The following is a 16,516-nucleotide window of genomic DNA, read 5'->3' on the forward strand; positions in this document are numbered from 1 at the left end:
TTTTGATGATGTATCTTGTTGATTGTTGAGATGCCCTAGTGCTACTAGGAAGACTGATTGTGTACCCATTATTCTGATAGTGGAAGATTTTACTGGACTAGGTCCCGTAGATTTTTTGTCCCTCTTTTGGGAGTTTTCCCACGTTAAAATTCTAGTGTCTGATTATTTAATTTTTGCCATTATATTTGCTGCTTGGAGTATCTTTGGTTTTGCTTATTTAATTGCACGGGTTGTGAAAAAATTATTTTTGGTGCTTCCGCTGTTAGACAGGTTCTTGTTTGAACCTTTGTTGAGTTTTTCTAACAAAGTGATATCTAGAGCTTTGGTTGTTTATCTCTGTACTGATTAAATGGAGGAAAATACTCATGGACCAAATATGGTCAAATTGAATTCCCAAAATTATTCAATTTGGAAGACTCTCATGGAAGATATGTTGTATAGCAAGGACTTGTATGATCCTGTGGAGGGGGATAAATCCAAAGGTACCAAATCCGATGCTGAATGGAAGAAGTTGAATCGGAAGGTAGTTGCTTTGATTAGGCAATGGCTTGATCTTAGCGTGTATCCATATGTTGACACCGAAACGAATGCCTAGAAGATGTGGAAGAAATTAAAGGAGTTATATGAGAGGAAGAATGTGCAAAACAAGGCATTCTTGATTAGGAAGCTTGTCAATATAAAGTATATTGAAGGTAAATCAATGTCGGAGCACTTGAGCACTTTTCAAGAGACGGTGAACCAACTGACAAATAATGAAATCACTTTGAATGATGAGTTTCAAGCCTTGTTGTTGTTGAGCTCTTTGCCTGATAGTTGGAAAGTTCTGGTTGTGACACTGAGTAACTCAGCTCCAAAAGAAAAGTGGACGTTAGCAATGGTTAAAAAGAGCATGTTGAATGAAGAAGCCAGAAGAAGAGAGTTAGGTTTGATTAATGCCTCCTCCCAGTCAGAAGCACTTGTTTCAGAGTCACGGGGGAGAAGTCAAAGTAGAAAACCTCACAGTTCTGACAAGTCAGAAAGTCGAAGCAAGTCAAGAGGAAAGTACAAGCTAAGAAAGGAGTTCACTTGTCACCATTGTGGCAAGTCGGAGCATATCAAGAGATATTGTAGGTTCTTGAAAAGAGAACAATCAAGGGGAAGAAACGAAGACAAAGGTAAAGATAGTGATAAAGAAACTGCTGCTATTGTTTATGAAGATGTTCTTATCACATATGATGAAAATTATGTAAATCTTGTCTGTGATGATTCCACTTGGATTATGGACTCTGGTGCCTCATGTCATATCACTTTGAGGCGTGAATTTTTCACTTCCTATACTACTGGAAATTTTGGTAAGATCAAGTTGGAAAATAAAGGAGTGTGTGATATTATTGGTATGGGTGATATGTGGCTTGAAACCAACATGGGATGCAAGTTACAGTTGAAGAATGTTAGGCATGCGCCAGATATGCGGTTTAATCTCATTTCAGTGAAGGCATTGGATCAAGAGGGGTATTGCACTTCCTTTGGTAGTGGAAAATGCAAAATTACCAAAGGGGCTCTTATTGTCACTAAAGAAGACAACAGTATCACTACTCTCTACCGGTTGCAAGCAAAGTTGTGCAAAGAAGAGATGAATGCAGCTGATGATTCCTCTTCTGATTTGTGGCATATACGTCTTGGTCACTTGAGCGAGAAAGGGCTAAGCTTCTTAGCCAAGAAGCACTCACTTCCAGTGAAAGGTACAACTTTAAATACGTGTACTCATTATTTTGTTGGTAAGCATGCTAGAGTATCATTTCATAGTTCTGGACCTCATAGGAGATCACATTTCTAAATTTAGTTCACACTAATGTTTGCACTATGGATGCTAAGACATTAGGCGGTGCATCATATTTTGTTAATTTTATTGATGATTATTCTCGAAAAGTATGGGCTTTTATTTTGAAATCTAAAGACCAGGTGTTCGGTATCTTCAAACATTTTCATGCAAGTGTTGAAAGAGAAACTGGAAGGAAACTAAAATGTGTTTGAGCAGATAATGGTGGTGAATACAGGGATCCGTTTGAAGAGTATTGTAAAGGACATGGGATCAAGCTTGAGAAGACGTTTTCTAAGACTCCTCAACATAATGGAGTTGCAGAGAGAATGAATCACACTATCAATGATAGAGTCAGGTGTATACTCTCTCATGCAAAGTTGCCTAAATCCTTTTGGGGTGAAGCGATGAGGACTGCAATAGATCTGATCAACCTTTCTTCTTCAATTCCACTAAATAGTGATGTTCCAGAGAAAGTTTGGAGAGGGAAAGATGTCTCCTATAGTCACTTGCGAGTGTTCGGTTGTAGGGCTTTTGTTCACATTCCAAGAGATGAAAGGTCCAAACTTGATGAAAAGTCAAAGCAGTGTATCTTCATGGGTTATGGTCACGAAGACTTTGGTTACAGATTATGGGATCCGGTGAGTAAGAAAATAATTAAAAGCCGAGATGTGATTTTTTTTGAAGACCAAACTATTGAAGATCTTGAGAAGACAGATAAGCCAATAACTGTTAGACGTTCTACTGATGATGAACCTGGTCCTTCCACTAAACCTCCTGTTGATGGGGAGATGTACAAGTTGATAATGTTGGTGATGATTTGCATGATAAACTAACACCTCAACCTGAGGTGCCAAATGCAGAAATTTCACCAGATGTTGAAATTTCACCTGAACCACCAGTTGAGTCTGAATTGAGAAGATCTACTAGAGAGCGTCATCCTTCTCAAAAATACTCTCCTCATGAGTATGTGATGAAATTGAGACTGAGGAGCCAGAGAGTTATCAGGAAGCTATGTCTGATGAGTATAAGGAAGATTGGTTGAAGGCCATACAAGAAGAAATAAAATCCTTGCATGAGAATCATATGTTTGAATTGGTGAAGTTGCCGAAGGGTAAGAGAGCATTCAAGAATAAATGGGTGTTCAAATTGAAAGCGAATGAAAATGTCTCACGGCCATGGTACAAAGCTCGATTGGTTGTGAAAGGCTTTGAGCAAAAGAAAGGTATTGATTTTGAGGAGATTTTGTCTCTAGTTGTGAAGATGTCCTCTATTCGAGTTGTGCTTATATTGGCAGCTAGCTTGAATTTAGAGGTTGAGCAGCTTGATGTGAAGACTGCATTCTTTCACAGTGACATAGATAAAGAAATTTATATGGAGCAACAAGAGGGTTTCGAGGTTAAAGGAAATGAGCACCTTGTATGCAAGTTGAAGAAGAGCTTATATGGGCTGAAGCAAGCGCCAAGGCAGTGGTACACAAAGTTTGATTCCTTTATGGAAGGTCATGGGTATAGTAAGACTTCTTCTGATCATTGTGTATATGTTAAGAAATTCTCTGATGGTGATTTTATAATTCACTTGCTTTATGTTGATGACATGTTGATTGTTGATCATGACACTAAGAAGATTGAAAATATTAAGAAAGACTTAAATAGATCCTTTATTATGAAGGATTTGGGTCCTGCAAAGAAAATCCTTGGCATGAGTATCACTCGTGACAGGAAGAATGGAAAACTGTGGTTGTCGCAGCAGAAGTACATTGAGAAAGTTTTAGAGAGGTTTAGCATGAGTAATTCCAAACCTACTAGTACTCCACTTGCTAGTCATTTCAAGCTGAGTTTGCGACAATGTCCTACAAGTGAGAAAGAGAAAGTAGAAATGAAGAAGATTCCATATGCATCTGTAGTTGGCAGTCTGATGTATGCTACGGTTTGCACCAGGCCGGATATTGCTCATGCTGTTGGAGTTGTTAGTCGGTTTCTCTCTAATCCTGGCAAGGAACACTGGCAAGTAGTGAAGTGGATTCTCAGATACCTTAATGGTACTTCCAGAGTTTGTTTATGCTTTGGGAGTGGCCAACCTGTGTTGGATGGTTACACAGATGCGGATATGGCTGGGGATCTTGATTCAAGAAAGTCTAATTCTAGTTATATGATGACTTTTGCAGGGGGAGATGTGTCGTGGCAATCTCGCCTTCAAAAGTGTGCTGCTTTGTCTACTATAGAGGCAGAATACATTGCTGTTGTTGAAGCTTCTAAGGAACTCTTGTGGATGAAGAAATTTCTACAAGAGTTAGGTATCAATCAAGAGAAGTTTGTGTTATTTTGTGACAGTCAGAGTGCTATCCATCTCAGCAAGAATCCGACGTTTCATTCCAGATTGAAGCACATAGAGGTGAGGTATCATTGGATATATCAAGCTCTTGAGATGAAGTCATATGCACTTGAGAAGATCCATACTGATGATAATGGTTCAGACATGATGACTAAGAGTTTACCTGCAGTAAAGTTTGATTCCTGCAAAGAGAAGGCGAGGTTGGTGGAGCAGCCTATCCCCACTTAAGTTGGTGAGGGAGAGATTTGTTGGTGGGTCCCCAATTAAGTGGGACCCACAAGTTAAAACAAAAAAATAAAATAAAATAAAAGAAAGTGGCTAAGCCACGGTAAGGAGGGAGAGAGAGATTTTGAAAAAGCCCTCACTTTTGAAACAAAACAAAAAGAGAGAGTGATGAGTGTTTTCGACGTCGAAGAGGAGAAGAAAATTGGGGGAAAAGGGCAAGCCATTTTTGATTCGATTGAACAGGTAAACTTGCTCCATTTTTTATGAAATTTTAGTATGTTATTCCTGGTGTAGAGATGAACATTAGGATATAACTTGCTAGTTGTATTGCCTTCTCTTTTTGTCTGATTTGAGATACCCACTTTGTGGATGATTTATGTTGATTCCATCAGTTTTGATGATGTATCTTGTTGATTGTTGAGATGCCCTAGTGCTACTAGGAAGACTGATTGTGTATCCATTATTCTGATAGTGGAAGATTTTACTGGACTAGGTCTCGTGGGTTTTTTGTCCCTCTTTTGGAAGTTTTCCCACGTTAAAATTCTAGTGTCTGATTATTTGATTTTTGCCATTATATTTACTGTTTGGAGTATTTTTGATTTTGCCTATTTAATCGTACAAATTATAGAAAAATTATTTCTGATGCTTCTGATGTTAGACAGGTTTTTATTTAAACTTTTATTGAATTTTTTTAACAGTGAAAAGGTAACATGGATTATGTTCAAGTAGGATACATGGGAGGGAGTCAAAAGCTACATTAAAATGGGGAGTCGTAAAATGCTGAGAAATTATTTTGTTTGAAGGAGTATAAATATAGCTTAAACGTTAGTGTGTTAAACGAATTAATTTTTAATACCTGTATTTATACAAAAAATTTTAAAATATAATACTCTACGGTTTTTAAAATACAATATATAATATTGTATAGATAATGGGAGCACTGTTAATAAAATATAGTATTTCAAAATTTTGGAATACTATAAAAATACAGTATTTTATCAACTGTATTTCCATCAATCATATCGTATTATATTTTAATTTTTTTAGTATATGATATTTTAAAAATTTGCATATAAATACATGTATTACAAATTAATTGTTCAACACATTGTATGACTCTTTCTTTATGATCTGTGGGAGCCTACGTGAGAATCTTCAGTGTATTAAGGAGTAGATCCTCTCTAGTAAAAACAAAAAAAAATTGGATACTGTTTAGTGTTTATTCTAATTTTTCATTTTTTTTTCTCCTATTTAATTTTAGTTTCACTTAAAAAATAAAAAATAAAAAATTACACTCTATTTCAACATTATTAGTGGCTCTCTCCCACGTATTCCACTCGCACATGATTTGTACTATCCTCCCACAGATTATGTTCAAATGCTTAGCTATAGTAATTCTAGGATTCTGCAATTCAAATGTATAATTTGTGAAAGCCTCCAATAAATTACATAAAAATAAAAGAGAATTGAAATGTAACTTTTTTTTAGATCATTTTGGTCTTTATTTAATTTATTCATGCATTTTGCCCTTCAATTGTACATATATATTACGAAAGTTTATACAAAAATATTATATATATACTAAAATTAGTTATCATATATTTATATATAAATATGTGTTGTTTAATTTATTTTTAATATATATTTTATATTTCAAAATATATTTTATACTAGTGACTAATTTTGGTGCACACCTAGTATGATCGAAATTTATATCCATGTATTAAAGTAAAAGGAATTTTTTAAAACAATTCTCATCAAAGTTAATATCATAGTTATCTCGACTAGACAATTAACCGAGTCAAGTTATTTGACTATTTGGTTTATGGATCAGTTTAATTCGGTAATAAATAAATAATATATAAAATTATAATAAAAATTAATTTAAATAATTAAAATAAAATATGCAGATGCCAACTTATCATTTAAAATTATCTATAATATAATCCTAATGAAGAAATTCAAAACAAATAGAATAACAACTACATACATAAAATAGTAGGAAATTTAAAATGCTCAACAAAAATACATATGTTATTTTTTATAAATAAAATACTTATTATGGCCTAAATAATGTTTCATATTCCACTACCACTAATGGCTCTTTTTAAATCATACCATTAATTCAAACATATGAGTAACACTTTGCAAGAGACTTCTCAACCACTAAAAAATTTTTCTATCATCTTTTGTTTAGTCATTCATGATTTACGCTAACTAATTACAAAACAACAACAACAACAAAGCCTTGTCCCACTAAGTGGAGTCGGCTACATGAATCAAACGACGCCATTGTGCTCTGTCATGTATCATGTCTACAGAAAGGCCGTTTACATGTAGATCTCGTTTGACCACCTCATGGATGGTCTTCTTAGGTCTTCCTCTGCCTTTCGCCCTTTGTCCATCTTCCATCTCATCCACCCTCCTGACTGGATGTTCTATCGGTCTTCTTCCCACATGTCCAAACCACCTGAGACGCGATTCAACCATCTTTTCCACAATGGGTGCTACTCCAACTTTCTCCCTTATATCTTCATTCCTTATTTTATCCAATCGCGTATGACCACTCATCCATCTCAACATCTTCATCTCTGCCACACTCAACTTATGTTCGTGCTCCCCTTTAGCCGCCCAACACTCCGTGCCATACAGCATAGCCGGTCTTATAGCGGTGCGATAGAATTTACCTTTAAGTTTTAAAGGCACTTTTTTGTCGCATATAAAACCAGATGCGCTCCGCCATTTTGACCAACCTGCTTGGATCCTATGATTTACATCCTGTTCAATCTCTCCATTATCCTGTATGATGCACCCAAGATACTTAAAACTTTTAACTTTTTGCAGGATGTTTTCTCCAATCTTCACCTCTATATTGGAGTTTTCCCTTCTCAGACTGAACTTACATTCCATATATTCCGTCTTGCTACGGCTTATGCGCAGACCATACACTTCTAGAGCTTCTCTCCATAACTCCAACTTCTTATTTAGGTCTTCCCTTGACTCTCCCATAAGGACGATATCATCGGCAAAAAGCATGCACCATGGCACAGGCTCTTGGATGTGCTCTGTGAGTACTTCCAAGACTAATGTGAAAAGGTATGGACTTAAGGATGATCCCTGGTGTAATCCTATACCAATAGGGAATTCCTCTGTCACACCACCTTGAGTCTTCACACTAGTTGTGGCCCCATCATACATGTCTTTAATTGCCCGAATATATGCGATCCTTACTCTCCTCTTTTCTAAAACCTTCCATAAGACCTCCCTTGGTACCCTATCATACGCTTTTTCCAAATCAATAAACACCATGTGTAGATCCCTTTTATTACTACGATACCTCTCCATCATCCTTCTTAATAGGTATATCGCTTCAGTGGTAGATCTGCCTGGCATAAATCCAAATTGGTTCTCTGTTACTTGTGTCTCTTTTCTCAACCTCCGTTCTATCACCCTTTCCCATAACTTCATAGTATGACTCATAAGCTTAATCCCTCTATAGTTTCCGCAACTTTGTATATCCCCCTTATTCTTGTAGATAGGTACCAAGGTGCTCTTTCTCCACTCATCAGGCATCTTCTTTGACCTTAAAATCTCATTAAAAAGCTTGGTTAACCAGTTGATGCCTTTTCCTCCAAGACCCTTCCAAACCTCAATCGGGATATTATCAGGTCCTACTGCCCTGCCATTTTTCATCTGCTTTAGAGCCTCTTTTACCTCGAAGTCTCGAATCCTTCGATAGTAGTTAAAGTTTTGATCTTCTTCCCTTGTGCATAATCGACCAAGGCTCGGAAGAGTCTTCTGTCCCTCATTAAAAAGCTCGTAGAAGTAGCTCTTCCACCTTTCATTAATCTTCTCCTTTTGAGCCAACACCTCTCCATCCTTATCCTTTATGCACTTAACCTGATCCAAATCTCTCGTTCTTCTTTCCCGACTCTTTGCGATTTTATATATACCTTTTTCTCCTTCTTTCGTGCCCAAAGACTGGTAGAGACCCTCATATGCTCTTGTTCTTGCTTCACTTACAGCCACTTTTGTCTCTTTCTTAGCCGCCTTATATTTTTCCCAGTTATCTGCATTGCGGCATAAAGACCACTCTTTAAAGCATTCCCTTTTTATCTTTATCTTTTCTTGTATACTCGCATTCCACCACCAGGACTCCTTGTCTCTTGTATACGCTAACTAATTATGTTGTTGAATTTCGATTGGACATCCACAATCACATATCACATCTTTATAAATTGATTAGCCTCTATTAACAGCTTAGTTGTTTTTACAATTGTGTTAGTCTATCTCGAAACGATCTTGAGAAATAGCTGTTTTGGTATAAGTGTGACTATTATTTTACCGTCTTATCTTCCAACAATATTTTTTTCACATCATGTTAATCCTAATAAGTCAATCACAACTAGTACCATATTGTAAACATTTTAGCGTAAAATGTAATCGCTTCAAACTTATACACCGGTAATAAAAATGGTAGAATCTTATTTATTGCCTTTATCGCCACATCTTTAGAATAAAATTTCATTCAGATGACAAATTCACTGTCTGTGATTACAGATAAATCTGCAACAATACCACGAAATATATTTAGACAGTACAACATCTTAGTATACAAAGTAAATATTTAACTTACTAGCTAATATAAATATGATTCTTACAATTACGTACTTGAATTGGCATACTGATAAGAAAACTATGGTACATTCATAATATCAAAAACTAAAGTGCGCATGAAAGATGGCTTCCCAAATGAATGTTGACTTGCTAGTACATTTGTCATATCCTCTACATCTGATTCAATAGTACAGTCATCTTGATCTTCATCTGTATTTAGATCAGTGACTTCATATATAGTTGCCTTCATGCATATTCCATTTCGCTTTCACTATTATAACTTTCCAATTGATATCCGGGTCAGATTCGTCGAATTATAAGGTAACTATTCAAATTTCACATATAGCTCAATGATAGACACTTGTGGTTCAGATTGATAGTAGATTGAAGTTTGCATCACCAGTGTTATACATCGTTTGAAATTGAATGAATCCACTAAATACCATATAAGATATCTATATAAAATATTTGTCACCCTCTTTAGTATATGATAATCTGTACTTTGAAAAATAATATTCTTAAACTCTTCGAACAATATTGTTAGAAAAAAATAAATGTACATGAATTATCATACATAAATATCACACCTTTAAATGTATGTGATAAAATTTTATTATAATATGCTCTCAAACTAATATTGTTATCTATTTTCTCCTTAAAAATCTTTACTAACTCATTCAACACACAAAAACAAAAAAAAATGTTACTGTGTTGAGAAAGAATAAATATATAACTAGATGAACAAGAAGTAGAAAAGTGAGATACGTTGCAAATAAACAAAGTAACAAATTTGCTATATATAGGCAAATTTTTTTACAAAAAATCTTTAGCTACGATTATAATTTAAAAAAATTGAAAAATTTGGAAAAAAGAAATCTTTGGTCACAAATTTCTTTTCAAAGTTTGGTCTGTTGTGAAATTCTTATTTACAATTTCTCAAAGTATAAATTTGTTCTTAATGAAATTGTGATATACAATTTATTTTCTTTCAAAATATAATTCATATCAATATAGTATACCAAAATAATTTGATATTAACATAAATTAAGTTATGTTATCCAATATTAAAAATTTTGCCCTAAAATTTATCTTTCATATAATTATTGAAGAAGAAAGACACTATAGTTGCATTAAAAAGTTATTACTAAATGTTTATAAAATTTTTGTCAACTTTGCGGCCTATCAAAAAATGAAATGCTCTTATTTTAAACTTGTATTCGTCAAGCTGAGGTTGAGGTTGAGAAGGTGCGCGACAGAAGCGAGCATGACCGGTGCGATTTAACAAGTTAATAACCTGTTTGAACTTTGAAACTGTGAAGTCAGTGATTTCTGTGCTGTCACATTATTGAGATCGATGCGGTAGTGATTATCGTGAGAAGAAGAAGAAGAAGAAGAAGGGGATTGTGAAGAGAGAAGTCGGATGAGATGCTCCATGCTCTACAAACTAGCGGAAGCAGCTTCTTGTATGTTAAACTCCTTTAATGATATACTTTGACAGAACTAAACCTGGTGGATACCACTCCCTATTGTTAGTCACATAAGAGGTAGTTAGAATAATAACAACTAGACCCTTTTAAATAGAGGTGGCAAACAAATTAATCCGTCCTGTCCCACTCCGCCCCGTCTATTGAGAGGGTCTTAAATTTCTATTCCATCTTACTTAATGACGAATTGGTGGGTTGACGAGCTAAACCCATCAAATCTTTTTTTTCTTTTCTAATTACTAAATAATTAAATATTAAAAGAATATATAATTTCACAAACATTTTAACAAATTTCTAATTTCTAAATACATAAAAAAATTATAATTTCTAAATTCATAAACATTAAAATTTTTATAATTCTAAATATTTAATAAACATAATTATCAACTAAATCTTTTGAAATAAAATAATGAAGCAAACATTGTCCAAAACATATAATTAAATATTATCCAAATCACTAATCAATCAAATATAGTCCTTAAAGTAAAATGAATAAAGATTTCAAATACAAGTACAAAAATAACATTTAAAATTCAATTATCATCTTAAATCCAAAAACTCGTCGGGTAAGCTCGTCCCGCCCCGCCAAAATCCATAGATTAGGCGAGTTTTTTTTTTTATTATAATAGTATCAAATTTTTAATTCAACCCACCATTTTTGGCGAGTTAAACGAGTCGATCCGACAAAGTTCAGCCAGTTTGCCATCTTTATTTTTAAGGATTTGGATCTTCTAAATTTTAAATTTTATTTTAGAGGATAAATTATAATCTTTTATTATTTATTTTATAAGTGAGACTAAACGAAAATATAAAAAAAATTATTTAAAAATAAAAAATTACACTTTATCTCTTAAAATAAAAATTTAAAATTAGAGGAACCAAATTCTATTTTAAATAATCAACTAATGTTACGTCTTGCATAGGCTGAGGTACTGTAGTTAATTAATGGTTCCAACTTCCAACGCCATGCACTGTTGGAGAGAGTTCTCCGTAAGTTGTGACGTTGAGTTTCACAGTTTCACTTTTGTCCAGTGTTTAGCATTATTTAAAACAATAAATATGGACAGTTTTATGATGATGATATTTTTTTTGGTGACTATGATGATGATATGTTTACCGTACTGAAGTAAGAACCATGAGAATAACAAGTGACCTAGCTTGTCATCATTTGTGATGTGATTGTGCAACTATTTGTAAAAGTAATTTGGGGACCTAAATTGAAAGTGATTAATTGATGATAGAATTGTTAATTTTCTCTTTTGTTTTGGACCTTAAAATATACTCTCTTTAGTTCATATTAACTGTCTGTTTTTATTTTTATTTTTGTTGCAAATTAAGTATAATTTTCTAATTTTATATTAATTAATTATTATCTATTATATGCTATACTATTAAATAGAAAGAAAAAGTTAAAAAGACTACAAAATTAATAGAAAAAAATAGTATTAAGAATATTTTAGTCTTTCTCTCTTGATTACTTATATTTTCAACAAAATTTAGTGATTATCTTAATACTTGTATACAACTAAATAGAGACACTGAATATGAAATGGAAGGAGTAATTAATTATAGGGTTTGTGCTATTGGAGGTGTTTAAGGGTTAGTTCGGGTCTAGAAGGAAATAAGAACTTAATTGATAAAATTTAATTGGTTCAAGTTAGATATTGGGAAAGAGATTTAAGTGAATCTAATCAATCCGATCTAATTAAATTCGGATCAAATCGGGTTGAGCAATCGCCTATCCAATTGAAAATAGATTTTAGAAAAAGGTTGAAAAAAATAAGAAAAATAGGGTATTAAGTATAGTCTTGTTTTCAACGTTTTAAATTCAACTGTAATTGGAGATGATCATATGTATATTGAATATAATTACATGTTAAAAACTAGGATAAATTACTAAACAAACGCAATGAATTCTAAATTTACATGAATGTTCTAAATGCAAAAAAGTTATATAGATGTCTTAATTGTATATTTATATAAATTGAATTCAATTAATTTGATTAATATTCTCTTTTAATGTAAATCGAATTCAATTGATTTGAATTAGTAGGTGTACTAGTAAATTGAATTTACTATAATTGATTTACTATGAAAAATCATTTTAGTGAAGTAGTTCATGGATTTGGATTCTCTAAAGTTTGAATTTCACTTTAGAGAATAAAGTGTGATCTCTCACCATTTATTTTATAGGTGAGACCAATAATAAATATGAGAGAGAAACCATTCAAGGGTAGAAGATTACACTTTACCCTCTAAAATACAAATTTAAAATTTAGAGGATCTAAATTCGTAGTTCATAGGTTTATACTTTATATGCATATCCTAAAACTAGCTTTTCCAAGTAAATCGAAGCTACTAAGCTTGATTTGGATTATTCCATGTAAAACGAAGCTAATAAGAGTCGAACTACACTCAAGATAAATCGAATTTATTGGTTTCGATTTAATAGTTTTGATGCCAATAGTGAATTGAAAGTACTTAAATCGATTTACTGTATTTTGATATACACTCATAATATTTTCTAAGTCGTTTACAATAATTACAAAAAATGTTTATAATAAAAAATTTTATAAAAATGTTTAATTTAAAATTATTATTAAAATTTTAGTTATAATTGTTAAAAAATGAATAATTACTATAAGAATTTTTGAAAATTATAATAATATATAAATCCAAAATAAATAAACGATTTAATACGGTATTACAACTAACTTAAATAATTTTATAAATTTTAAAATTTTTTTAGAAGATGTTATGAGTACTATAAAAATTTTCTTAATGAATGAGTTTACATTAATTGACTTACAAATTTATATAATACTCAAAATTTTTATAATACTCAAAACATCTTCTATAGAATTTTTATTTTTCAAATTTTATAAAATTATCTACAATAAATAAATATAGACAATATAATAATAATAGTAATAATTATAATAATTAGGTTTAAACTTATTTTATTAGGTTAGGTTAGATAAAAATTTAACTATTTAAATAAATAATTCAGTGTCTAAAAATCAAGCATTAGAATAATTTTTTGGAAAGTATTTTTTGTATCATAAATTCATAATTATGTAATTATAAGAAGGATTTATTTTTTAAATCACGTTTTTAGATTAATTGGCTTTCAATATTAAAAAAATTGTCCTATTTTAAAATCGTTCATTTATTTTGCATTTATATATTATTATAATTTTTAAAAATTTTTATTGTAATTATTTATTTTATAACGAGTATAACTAAAATTTTAGTAACAATTTTAAATTAAGTATTTTTATAAAATTTTAAATTTTTTATTATAAGAATTTTTTGTAATTATTATAAATAACTTAGAAGATGTCGTGGGTACTGTTTATACCCTGGCCCAAACATGAAGTTAGGCCCAATAAGGATAAAAGGTCCAACCTTGGAAGGTGGCCTTTATCCCTTACTTGACCTCTCTGAAGAGGTCAGACACCGTCCAAGGGGCTCAACTCCACACAGCAGGTTGTTGCTTCTAGAAGCCTCAAATTCTATCTTTTTCAAAAGATAGACCCCAATCCCCAATTCTATCTTCTCCAAAAGATAGACTCTAACAAACTCCCAAGATATAAGATAAGATAAGATGGAACTACCACCACCAAAGAGGTCATCAAACTCTTCTATAAATACACTGGCACCCCAGGTATAACTCACTCTCCAATCTACTAAAAACTTGCCTAAAATCCTTGCTAAGTTAAGTATCGGAATCTCTTGCAGGTACCACCTCCACCTCCTCACAAGAAATTCGAAAAGGCAGCATCTCGGCATCCTCAAGTCGGACACTGCCACCAAAGAAATTTAGACCTCACGTTTAGGCCCAAATTAAAGTTTCAGATAACCCTCGAAACAAGTACTATAAAGATTTACAATGTACTTAATTTACTTATTCGTGTATCAAAATACAATAAATCGAATTAAGTGATTTTGATTTACTATGGATATCAAAACTATTAAAAATCGAACAATAAATTCGATTTATCTTAAGTGGTTCAACTCTTATAATTTTGATTTACCTTCATAAAAATTACTCTTACTAAATCAAAATTATTAGCTTCATTTTACATAAATCGAATCCAATATTAAATAATCAAAATCAAGCTTAGTAGGTTTGATTTATACAGAAAAATTAATTTCACTCATACATATAACTTAGAATCATTCATGATATTTATAAAATATTGTATTCCATTTAATTTCTTTATATCATTTCACTTAAAAATAACCATTTTGAAGTAAATACCAAAAAATCTTGGTTAGTGCGACTATTTCTTTCGCTATTACATGTTAGTATCATTATAATGTCTTGTCAATTACTATATTTAAGCACAACAGTGACAAAACTTGAATCATGATAGGATGGTTTTCGAAAAGCTTTCGAAAACTGTTCAATAATTATATAATATTTATATACTAATAGGTATAACAATATTTATATACTAATTAGTTTATTTTTATTTATTAAATCTGTAAAATAATAAATAATGTAAGATTAATTTAGATGGTGTTTTGGAGCCAATCTTTGAGTCCTTCCTCGAAACGATTATCGAACTCTACAATTTTAAGATTGGGTCATCTTCATGGCCCAAAAACAGATCAATAACTTCCAATATCCTAACCCAACATTCAAATTCAAATCCATTCCTTATCTTAGCTAAACAAAGATAAGATAAGATAACTACCACAAGCTATATAAAGGGGAGCCAGAGGCCCCCTCAGGTACTCACTCATTCCTCACACACACACCTCTTAGATCCATTCTGACTTGAGCGTCGGAGTGTCTTTGTAGGTACCACCTCTACCACTTCAGAGCTCGGATAATGCGATCATCAAGACCCACAAGTTTTCGATCTCTTACTCAACCCGTACGGATAACCTCCTGTACATTGGCGCTATCTGTGGGGACTTGCAGAACTTGGTGGCATGGCGGAGGAATGCGGGGAACAACTTTCAAGCCACAATGATCAAGGAAACTCACTAGAGCGTGAACCGCGAAATGACGAAAATCCCCACCTCATGAAAGGATAGCCAGTGCCACCCACACTAAACCAAAGCACAATCATAAAAAACAACCACTACGAGAAGGAGACAACAGATTTAACAAAAGTAAAATGCTCGACGGTCTGGGAGAGCAAGCGAATTGGGTCATCCAAGAGCTCCAAGATCGGATGCAGACCTTGGAGGATCGGATCAACTACCAACCGGAGCGCACGAGTGAAGCAATCTCCCGAATCGTATCGCAAAAAGAGAAAAGGAATGAGAGATCGCCAAACCAACATCATGGTAGGCGCCGGAATAGTAGCAAATTGCGAGAATTTGAGCGACAAAGAGATTCCAAACAAAGGAGGAATGAACCCGTTATAATGGAAGCAACCCTATTCACCGAAAAGTCCTAAAGGTCAAGCTGCCAAAGGGTTTCAACAAACCAACTGACATGAAATACGTCGACACTATGGACCCTTAGGAACACTTAATGGCCTTCGAAGCTAAGATAAACCTAGAGGGAGCAGCCGATGCAGTCCGGTGTAAACCCTTCCTGGTTACATTAGCTAGATTGGCCATCAAGTGGTTCAACACCCTCTTAAACAGCTAGATATCCTGCTTTGATGACATCTTCAAGAAATTCGTGATGCAATTCACCACACGGATTGCGAAAGCAAAACACCCGATCAGCCTACTCGGAGTCACACAAAGACAAAACGAACCCACAAGAAAATACCTTGACAGGTTCAACGATGAGTGCTTGACAGTGATGAGCGGATATTTTATACACTTTTTAGTACTATTTTCCTTATGTTTTTGGTTATGTTGAGTTAAGTTTCATTGAGTTTTAGTAGTTTTTAGTGTATAAATCACCTTTTGGATGATAATTTGAGTTTTGGTGCTTTTTCTATATTTTTAGATGATTTTTGGGTAATTCTGGCAAGTTTTGAAAAAAGTCTGATTCATAGACAGAGAAAGGGCTACAGATGCTATCAGATTCTGAACTCTGTGCATTCAAACGAGTATATATGGAGCTACAAAGGTCCAAATGGAG

General features: G+C 33.1%; 1 pseudogene; it reads left to right on the top strand.

The window, feature by feature from the left end:
* The first annotated feature begins 4,525 nt into the window (after positions 1–4,525).
* Positions 4,526–16,516, top strand: part of LOC107627467 (large ribosomal subunit protein eL37z-like) — a 49,190-nt pseudogene continuing 37,199 nt past the window's right edge.

Source organism: Arachis ipaensis, chromosome B2 (genome assembly GCF_059453495.1).
Source record: "Arachis ipaensis isolate K30076 ecotype BB chromosome B2, ASM5945349v1, whole genome shotgun sequence".
Classification (NCBI taxonomy): domain Eukaryota; kingdom Viridiplantae; phylum Streptophyta; class Magnoliopsida; order Fabales; family Fabaceae; genus Arachis; species Arachis ipaensis.